At 46.0% G+C, this 11,430-nt stretch overlaps 1 non-coding gene across 1 annotated transcript; it reads left to right on the forward strand.

Moving 5' to 3' along the window:
• The first annotated feature begins 718 nt into the window (after positions 1-718).
• LOC120992675 lies at positions 719-804 on the forward strand. Its single transcript, XR_005777068.1, has one exon. It is a non-coding gene; the product is annotated as a small nucleolar RNA SNORD71 (small nucleolar RNA).
• The last annotated feature ends 10,626 nt before the right edge of the window (positions 805-11,430 follow it).

The raw sequence follows: 11,430 nt of genomic DNA on the forward strand, positions 1-11,430 counted from the left end.
AAGGGCAGTCTCCTCCTACTATAACCAAGTGACCGAACATACCGGAGGGCATAACGGGAGAACGGAGCGGCGCCCAGGGATAATAGTAAGTGCAGTGACATCCCTGGGTGCCACTGTACAGATCATGACACTTAGTTCACAATGTTTTGCCAGATGAAAGGTCCTCTTTAACCCCTTCACGACCGCAATCTGTATATATACATGATAGCTGCACATACCCCGTGCAGCTACCACGTGTATAGACGTCATGGCAGCTCTTTAATCCAAGCGCTGCAAAACGCTTGGATTAAAGCTTCTGCCCCTGCCCTGCTGCTGTCACGAACAGCATACAGTTCAGTAATGCCGGCAAGGGACCAATCAGAGTGGCCCCTTGCCGGCAATCGATCCGATTGGTTAGTCTGTGTAGACTAACCAATCGGATCGCGGCAGTGAAAAAATGCCGGTTTCAGGCTCTGATCTGCGCTCTGCAGATCAGAGCCTGAAATCAGGTAATGTGTCCTCGTACCCCCCCGATCTGTGCCCCCCATCTGTGCCCCTCCAAGCCCCCCCTTGTGTCCGCCTGCCGCTGAAGCTTATCTCCTGCCTCCTGCCCTGATGCGGTCCACCCCCTCCCCACCCCATACATTCCTCCTGCCCCCATTTCGTGATGCATCACCTCCCTCAATGCTGGCCGTGACACCCCCCCCCCTTTCCACCGCTGCCCCCGGTCCCCCTGCTGTGTGTGATGGCGGCGGCTCCATTCCTGAGCCGCCGCCATCAGCAGAGAGTGTCAGCTCTATGCTGACACTCTGCTGTAACCCCATAGATGCTGCGGCAGCGCCATCCATGGGGTTAATAGAGGGAGGGGGCTCCCTCTCTCCACCATCGGGGCTGCTGCGCTGCGATTGCAGCGCCCGATGGTTGCCATGGCAAACGGACGCTTTGCAAAAGCGTCCGCTGTTGCCACCTACAGGGCATCTGATTGTATTATACTTTGCAATGCAAGAGCATTGCAAAGTATAGTACAGCCATCAGCCCCACTGGATCTTCAAAATCCAAGAGGGACTTGATAAAAAAAAAAAGTGAAAATAATAAAAGTAAAAATAAATAAATAAAAATGTAAAATTAAAAAAAGAAATTGCCTTTTTCTATAAAAAATGAAAAAAAAAAAAATACACATATTAGGTATCACCGCGTCCGTAACAACCGTCTCTATAAATATATCACATGATAGACCCCGTCCGATAAACACCATAAAAAAAAAAAAAACGGTGTGCACCTTACATCACAAAAAGTGCAACAGCAAGCGATCAAAAAGGCTTATGACCCCCAAAATAGTACCAATCAAACCGTTACCCCATCCCGCAAAAAATGATACCCTATTTAAGACCCATCGCCCAAAAAATAAAAAAGCTATGGCTTTCAGACTATGGAGACACTAAAACATCATTTTTTTGGTTTCAGAAATGCTATTATTGTGTAAAACTTAAATAAATAAGAAAAAGTATACATATTAGGTATTGCCACGTCTGTAACGATCTGCTCTATAAAACTGTCCTAACCCCTCAGATAAACGCTGTAAAAATAAATAAATAAAAACTGTTCCAAAACAGCCAATTGTTTGGTCACCTTGCCCCATAAAGTGTAATAATGAATGATCAAAAAATCCTATGTACCCAAAAATGATACCAATAAAAACCTCAACTCTTTCTGCAAAAAACGAGCCCCTGCACAAGACAATCGGCAGAAAAACAAAAAACATATGGCGTTCAGAAAATGGACACACAAAAACATAATTTATTTTTCAAAATTGCTTTATTATGTAAAACTGAAACAAACAAACAAAGAAAGTAGACATATTTGATATAATTGCGTCCGTAACAACCTGCTCTATAAAAATAGCACATGATCTACCCTGTCAGATGAATCTTGTAAAAAAAAAAAAAAAAATGTGCCAAAACAGCCATTTTTCAGTTACCTTGCCTCACAAAAAACTTAATATAGAGCAATTAAAAATCATATGTAACCCAAAATAGTACCAATAAAACTGGCACCTTATCCCCTAGTTTCCAAAATAGGGTCACTTTTTGGGAGTTTCTACTGTATGGGTGCATCAGGGGGGCTTTAAATGGGACATGGCATCTAAAACCAGTTTAGCAAAATCTGCCTTCCAAAAACCATACGGCGTTCCTTTCCTTCTGCGCCCTGCCGTGCACCCTTACATCAGTTTACGACCACATGTGGGGTGTTTCTGTAAACCGCAGAATCAGGGTAATAAATGCTGAGTTTTGTTTGGCTGTTAACCCTCAATGTGTTAAAGAAAAAAATGTAATAAAAGCGAAAATCTGCCAAAAAAGTGAAATTTAGAAATTTCATTTCCATTTTCCTTTAATTCTTGTGGAACACCTAAAGGGTTAACAAAGTTTGTAAAATCAGTTTTGAGTAACTTGAGGGGTGTAGTTTCATGAAGTACAATATGTCACAAGAAAACAATCTCAGAATGGCTTGGATAAATAAAAGTGTTCCAAAGCAATTACCACATAAAGTGACGCATGTCAGATTTGTAAATTTTGACCTGGACACTGGGGCATCAATGACCCTTGGTCATGAAAGGGTTAAGGCTGCAGGTTTTTATATATGGAAATTGAGATGAAATCAGATACAGTGACCCCCCAAGATACAATGGCCTCAGGATACAATATTTACAACATACAGTGGTCTTTTTTGACCCATCGTAAGTTGAAGCTAGACCCAACATACAATGTCTCAGACCCAGATCCAACCAATCAAGGCCACTTCTCTGGTAAAATAACTGGATTAGTCGCTAGTTATCAGCTATTCCTGACTGTTATATGTAAGGACTTGTCTTATCTGTCTTAGTTATCTGCTTATTTTTCTTAAATCTTTATTTTCTCTTATCTTGGATGATATTTTGGGGTTTTGGAGGCAATTACTCAGCTTACAATGGTTTCAACATACAATGGTCGTCCCGCAACCAATTAATATTGTAACTTGAGGGACCACTGTATTGGTTAAATTGAATTCTTCCTCTAGATCAGTGCTTCTCAATTATTTTCTGTCATGCCCCCCCTAGGAAGAAGAAAACATTTTGCGCCCCCCCGTAAATAGTATCATTTGTCTTTAAAATTGTTATAAGTACTGCTACTGGGGCTCCCTCTCTCCAGCCGTAGAGTTGCTAGGCAACCGACGCCGTGTGGGACGCCGCTTGTGGATGACGGACACTTATGGGGGGATCTGTGGATGACGGACACTTATGGGGGGATCTGTGGATAACGGACACTTATGGGGGGGATCTGTGGATGACGGACACTTATGGGGGGATCTGTGGTGACGGACACTTATGGGGGGATCTGTGGATAACGGACACTTATGGGGGGATCTGTGGATGACGGACACTTATGGGGGGGATCTGTGGATGACAGACACTTATGGGGGGATCTGTGGATAACGGACACTTATGGGGGGGATCTGTGGATGACGGACACTTATGGGGGGATCTGTGGATGACGGACACTTATGGGGGGATCTGTGGATAACGGACACTTATGGGGGGGATCTGTGGATGACGGACACTTATGGGGGGATCTGTGGATGACGGACACTTATGGGGGGATCTGTGGATAACGGACACTTATGGGGGGGGATCTGTGGATGACGGACACTTATGGGGGGATCTGTGGATGACGGACACACACTTATGGGGGGATCTGTGGATGACGGACACTTATGGGGGGATCTGTGGATGACGGACACTTATGGGGGGATCTGTGAATGACGGACACTTATGGTGGGATCTGTGGATGACGGACACTTGTGGGGGGGATCTGTGGCTGGCACTGTTACAGGGGGATCTGTGGCTGGCACTGTTATATATGTGCCATCCACAGACCCCCCACCCCATAACAGTGCCATCCACAGTGCCCCCCCAGCCCATAACTGTGCCATCCACAGACCCCCCAGCCCATAACAGTGCCATCCACAGACCCCCACCCCTTAACTGTGCCATCCACAGATTCCGTGTGCCCGCCGCCGCCGTTTAAAGTTATTAAACATGCCCCCCTCACTCCTAATAGTACCAGATATCCGAATTTCTTCTGTATAATGCCGGCAGGCGGGCCGGGCGGCCGGCGCGTCCCTCAGTGACGTCACTTGTCTGCGCCGCCTGCTTCATTCATAAAGCAGGCGGCGCAGGCACGTGACATCACTGAGGGACGCGCCGGCCGCCCGGCCTGCCTGCCGGCATTATACAGAAGAAATTCGGATATACGGTACTATTAGGAGTGAGGGGGGCATGTTTAATAACTTTTAATTCAATAATACATTTTATATTATTATTAATTTATATATTAGTATACCGGAGGGAGCGGTGGGGCGGGGCTATAGTACAGTGACCGCACCGCCCCACCGCTATTGCCGGCCCCCAGCTCCTCCTCCCAGTCCCTCCCCCGGCCCCCGCTCCGTACATCGCGTCCAGCGCCTGCGCCGGCCTCTGATCAGAGGAAGGGAGATGAGCGCTTCCACAATGGAAGCGCTCATCTCCCTGCCGCATATTACACTGCGAGCTGTCCGCACACCCCAAAGGCCGGCCCTGAACGAGCCCCCCTTTACGGAGCCTGGCGCCCCCCACTATTTGAGAAGCACTGCTCTAGATGGATATATAGTTTGCTTTTAGGATTATTTTAAATATTTTTATTTTTTTACATGTTTTTTCTTTCTCTCTTTCCCTCTCCCTAAAGGGTGGGATCTGTTTGTGAATTTTTGTTGTTAAATATAATTTTCTCTGTATATTGATTATTGATTCTGTTATTTTGATATTATGAAATAAAGAAAAGTTATACAAAAAAGTGCTACCTGCTCTGTGCCCCTTATATATAGTGCCAGGTTCTGTGCCTCCTTTATATAGTACCTCTTGCCTGTGCCTCCTGTATATTGTGCCTTTTGCCTGTGCCCCCCACTCTTGCTGGTGCCCCTATATTATAACCTGTACCACCTGTGTATAGTGCAAAAAAACGTAGATTCCAGCCAGTGGGGTAATACAAAATCCAAACCTTTATTGGATCTTCTTAAAATTCCAAGGATACTCGACACAGGCAAAGCTACACTGACGCGTTTCAGATGCCAAACATACTCTTAGTCATAATGTTCACAGAGATGTAAATATGCCCCTGGTTCATCTATTCTAGGTCATGGTGCACACCTTACATGACCCTGACCTGTTCCTAGTCGCACAATGTCCTGCAGTCACAGGTCTGCTCCTATGGAATGTCGCAGGCGGCAAGATGATGTCATTATGCCACCTGCAGCACAGAAGAGAACCGGATCATGGCGGGGGGAGGGAAATAATGGATCTCTTGTCCTGCCAGCATCCTGAGGATGCAGATACAACTGGGTTTAGGGGCACCATAAACCTAGTGAATCTATTGAATGACTAGGGTGCCTGGGAGAGAGAACTTGTTCTTCTCTTTCCCTTTTGAAAACACTGCATTTTCACGCAGTCACCACTAAAGGGCGCACAATGGTGTTGGGAGTTCAGTGCAGATTCCGTGCGTCTGAATGGAGGAAACTGAGTTATGTGTCTGGCCACATGACCCTCCATCAGCGGCCATCTTATGGACAGGACCTCTATGTGGACAGCACTGAAGATTTACCTAACAAGGGGGCATGGCTAATAAATATAGCAAACGGCACAGAATATCAAAAAAGTCTATATTAGTAAGCGCCATGCAGTCATCTTACCTACACCATGGTCTCAAGTAATCGTGTGGTAAACCCCTGTAATCTTTAGTAGCACAGTAGCTCTGGACCAGACGGGCTAGCCTTCATTCCCCACTCACATCAGTGAGCCTTAGGCTACTTTCACACTAGTGGCACAGACCTCCGGCCGGCTGTTCCGGCGGGTGAACAGCCTGTCGGATCCGTCCTGCCGCTGGTGACTGTGTGCCCCTGGACTGCCGCTCCGTCCCCATTGACTATAATGGGGGCGGGGGCGGAGTTCCGGCGGAGGCACGGCAGCGCAGAGCGAGAGGCTGCCGGAATAAAACTACGAAATGTCCGACATTTATTCCGGCAGCCTCTCGCCGTGCGCTGCCGTGCCTCTGCAGGAAATCTGCCCCCGCCCCCATTATAGTCAATGGGGACGGAGCGGCAGTCCGGGGGCACACGTTCACTAGCGGCAGGACAGATACGACAGGCTGTTCACCCGACGGAACAGCGTGCCGGAGGTCCGTGCCGCTAGTGTGAAAGTAGCCTTAGCCTCCATGACCCTGTTACCAGTTCACTGGTTTTCCTTACTTTTTGAAGGTAGTAACTAGGGATGAGCGAATCGACTTCGGATGCTTCGAAGTTCATTGTAATACTGTACGGAGTGGGCGCTCCGTACAGTATTAGAATGTATTGGCTCCGGAGAGCCGAAGTTATTACTTTGCGAAGTCTCGTGAGACTGTGTAATAACTTAGGGAATTTATTTTTACTGTAATTAACCTTGGTACAGAATTTGGTTTTGGTTCCAAGGTACCATTGCCACAAAATAATATAATTCACCTTAGTTAAATAGGTTATCCGACTATTAAATATCATATTCACTGTAGACATCATAAAAATGAACTACCAATATGTTCACGATTGACAAGCGGTTAAAAAAAGGTACAAAGAATTATGAAATTGACTTACATAGTATGGTGCCACCTCAGTCTCTTTCCCCATAGCCACGTGATCCTAATGGAAGGACCAGAAACTGTGCAGTAGTATGGCGGTATAGCTGAGAAAACTTCTGCAGGTAAAATCTGAAGGGACTATAAAGCCCACCCCCCAGCAGTACAGATTAACAGCAACACCAAGCATGGAGGGGAAAAAACGAAAAAGTAAGAAAAAGCTAAGAACAAGATCATTTAGAACAGCTATTATCTGGCTTTCACATCTTTAGGTATAAAATGATTCAAGTTAGGCCTCAGGCACACGACCGTATGTATTTTGCGGTCCGCAAAAAATTGATCCGCAAAAAATACGGATGCCGTTCGTGTGCATTCCGTATTTTGCGGAACGGAACAGCTGGCCCCTAATAGAACAGTCCTATCCTTGTCCATACTGCGGACAATAATAGGACATGTTCTAATTTTTTGCAGAACGGAAATACGGAAACGGAATGCACACGGAGTAACTTCCGTATTTTTGCGGACCCATTGAAATGAATGGTTCCGTATACGGTCCGCAAAAAAAAACGGAACAGAAACGGAAAGAAAATGCGTTTGTGTGCATGAGGCCTTACAATGAGAGCTTACATTGCCACTTTTTGTGATATTTTTGTGTGTAACTTTATCGACCGATTCTGGGCATAGTAAATCTTTACCAAAGTGAGCATAGTGTATGAGATGAATGGTGCAGAGCTGTGTGTAAAGCGCACCATGCAGAGCTGTGTATGTAATAGGTGAGCTGTATGTGTAATGAAGACAGTGCTGTGTGTGCAATATACAGTGTAGAACTGTGTGTTTGTGCAATGCATACACTTCAAAGCTGTGTGTGAGGAATACAATGCAGGGCTGTGTGTACAGGGAGTGCAGAATTATTAGGCAAATGAGTATTTTGACCACATCATCCTCTTTATGCATGTTTGTCTTACTCCAAGTTGTATAGGCTCGAAAGCCTACTACCAATTAAGCATATTAGGTGATGTGCATCTCTGTAATGAGAAGGGGTGTGGTCTAATGACATCAACACCCTATATTAGGTGTGCATAATTATTAGGCAACTTCCTTTCCTTTGGCAAAATGGGTCAAAAGAAGGACTTGACAGGCTCAGAAAAGTCAAAAATAGTGAGATATCTTGCAGAGGGATGCAGCACTCTTAAAATTGCAAAGCTTCTGAAGCGTGATCATCAAACAATCAAGCGTTTCATTCAAAATAGTCAACAGGGTCGCAAGAAGCGTGTGGAAAAACCAAGGCGCAAAATAACTGCCCATGAACTGAGAAAAGTCAAGCGTGCAGCTGCCAAGATGCCACTTGCCACCAGTTTGGCCATATTTCAGAGCTGCAACATCACTGGAGTGCCCAAAAGCACAAGGTGTGCAATACTCAGAGACATGGCCAAGGTAAGAAAGGCTGAAAGACGACCACCACTGAACAAGACACACAAGCTGAAACGTCAAGACTGGGCCAAGAAATATCTCAAGACTGATTTTTCTAAGGTTCTATGGACTGATGAAATGAGAGTGAGTCTTGATGGGCCAGATGGATGGGCCCGTGGCTGGATTGGTAAAGGGCCGAGAGCTCCAGTCCGACTCAGACGCCAGCAAGGTGGAGGTGGAGTACTGGTTTGGGCTGGTATCATCGAAGATGAGCTTGTGGGGCCTTTTCGGGTTGAGGATGGAGTCAAGCTCAACTCCCAGTCCTACTGCCAGTTTCTGGAAGACACCTTCTTCAAGCAGTGGTACAGGAAGAAGTCTGCATCCTTCAAGAAAAACATGATTTTCATGCAGGACAATGCTCCATCACACGCGTCCAAGTACTCCACAGCGTGGCTGGCAAGAAAGGGTATAAAAGAAGAAAATCTAATGACATGGCCTCCTTGTTCACCTGATCTGAACCCCATTGAGAACCTGTGGTCCATCATCAAATGTGAGATTTACAAGGAGGGAAAACAGTACACCTCTCTGAACAGTGTCTGGGAGGCTGTGGTTGCTGCTGCACGCAATGTTGATGGTGAACAGATCAAAACACTGACAGAATCCATGGATGGCAGGCTTTTGAGTGTCCTTGCAAAGAAGGTGGCTATATTGGTCACTGATTTGTTTTTGAATGTCAGAAATGTATATTTGTGAATGTTGAGATGTTATATTGGTTTCACTGGTAAAAATAAATAATTGAAATGGGTATATATTTGTTTTTTGTTAAGTTGCCTAATAATTATGCACAGTAATAGTCACCTGCACACACAGATATCCCCCTAAAATAGCTAAAACTAAAAACAAACTAAAAACTACTTACAAAAATATTCAGCTTTGATATTAATGAGTTTTTTGGGTTCATTGAGAACATGGTTGTTGTTCAATAATAAAATTAATCCTCAAAAATACAGCTTGCCTAATAATTCTGCACTCCCTGTATAATAAATACAGTGCAGAGCAGTGTGTGTAATATAAACAATGCAGAGCTATGTGTGTAATGCATAAAGCAGAGCTGTGTGTGTAATGTACCCGGTGCAGACCTTTGTGTGTAATGCATATAACGCAGGGCTGTTTGTGTTATGCAGAGAGTGCAGCGCTATGTGTGTAATACAGACAGCGCAGAGCTGTATATGTAATGCATACAGTGCAGAACTGTGTGTGTAATGCATACAATGCAGAGCTGTGTGTGTAATGCATAGAGTGCAGAGCTGTGTGTGTAATGCATAGAGTGCAGAGCTGTGTGTAATGCATAGAATGCAGAGCTGTGTGTGTAATGCATAGAGTGCAGAGCTGTGTGTGTAATGCATAGAGTGCAGTGCTGTATGTGTAATGTATACAATGCAGAGCTGTGTGTGTAATGCATACAGTGCAGTGCTGTAAGTGTAATGTATACAATGCAGAGCTGTGTGTGTAATGCATACAGTGCAGTGCTGTAAGTGTAATGTATACAATGCAGAGCTGTGTGTGTAATGTATACAATGCACAGCTATGTGTGTAATACGTGGTGTGTGCAATGCCTAGAAGCAGAGCTGTGTGTGTGTAATGCATACAATGCAGAGCTGTGTATGTGATGCATACAATGCAGAGCTGCGTGTATAATGCATACAATGCAGAGCTGTGAGTGTACTACACGCAGTGCAGAGCTGTGTGTAATGCATATAATGCAGAGCTGTGTGTGTAGCATACAGTGCAGAACTATGTGTGTACTGCATACAATGCAGAGCTGTGAGTATAATGCAGTGCAGAGCTGTGTGTGTAATACGTGAAGTGTGTGCACACACAGTGCAGAGCTGTGTGTTTAATGCACATAGTGCAAAGCTCTGTGTGTAATGTATGCGGTGTAGAGCTGTGTGTGTAATGCATACAATGCAGAGCTGTGTGTGTAGTCCATACAGTGCAGAGCTGTGTGTGTAGTGCATGCAGTGCAGAGCTGTGTGTGTAGTGAATACAGTGTAGAGCTGTGTGTGATGCATACAGTTTAGAGCTGTGTGTGTAGTCCATACAGTGCAGAGCTGTGTGTGTAGTGCATACAATGCAGAGCTGTGTGTGTAGTGCATACAGTGTAGAGCTGTGTGTGTAGTGCATACAGTGCAGAGCTGTGTGTGTAGTGCATACAGTGCAGAGCTGTGTGTGTAGTGCATGCAGTGCAGAGCTGTGTGTGTAATGCATACAATGCAGAGCTGTGTGTGTAGTGCATAGCTGTGTGTGTAGTGCATGCAGTGCAGAGCTGTGTGTGTAATGCATACAGTGCAGAGCTGTGTGTGTAGTGCATGCAGTGCAGAGCTGTGTGTGTAGTGCATGCAGTGCAGAGCTGTGTGTAGTGCATGCCGTGCAGAGCTGTGTGTGTAGTGCATGCAGTGCAGAGCTGTGTGTGTAATGCATACAATGCAGAGCTGTGTGTGTAGTGCATAGCTGTGTGTGTAGTGCATGCAGTGCAGAGCTGTGTGTGTAATGCATACAGTGCAGAGCTGTGTGTGTAGTGCATGCAGTGCAGAGCTGTGTGTAGTGCATGCAGTGCAGAGCTGTGTGTGTAGTGCATGCAGTGCAGAGCTGTGTGTGTAATGCATACAATGCAGAGCTGTGTGTGTAGTGCATAGCTGTGTGTGTAGTGCATGCAGTGCAGAGCTGTGTGTGTAATGCATACAGTGCAGAGCTGTGTGTGTAGTACATGCAGTGCAGAGCTGTGTGTAGTGCATGCAGTGCAGAGCTGTGTGTGTAGTGCATGGAGAGCTGTGTAGAGCAGCACAGATGTGTATTTCTACGGCTCATGCAGCGCACAAACCTGAGGACATTGTCCTTTACTATACACTAAGGAACTAGATGGCACTGCCCCGGCAGCACAGGCTGACTCCGCCCACACACGGTCATGACATAATCAAAGGTCCTTTAGCCCACTAGGATTCAGCATCCCCCCCCCCCCCCCCCCCCCCCCCGCACAGTGTGACTGCCCTGCTCTCTATACCCGTGTATACAGTCTATACCAGCAGACGGCTCGGGAGGGAGGGGACAATTTATCACCCTGCATCACATGTTAATTGAATTGCACAGTCCCCCCCCTTCCCTCTCTCTCTGGGTCTATCGATCTGCTCGTGACGTCACTATCGATAAGTTTTGCGGAAAAAAAATCAAGTTCACCCAGCTCAGTCCCGGGGTGACCCGGAGACTTGTGCAGGAGGCTGCAGCTGCACTTTGGGGATTACACAGCATGTCTTCTCTTCACTGGGATTAAGTGAGGAGGGAGAGAGGAGACGCTGGTCCAGCCCGGAGACGG

The sequence above is a fragment of the Bufo bufo genome, chromosome 2 (assembly GCF_905171765.1).
Source record: "Bufo bufo chromosome 2, aBufBuf1.1, whole genome shotgun sequence".
Lineage (NCBI taxonomy): Eukaryota > Metazoa > Chordata > Amphibia > Anura > Bufonidae > Bufo > Bufo bufo.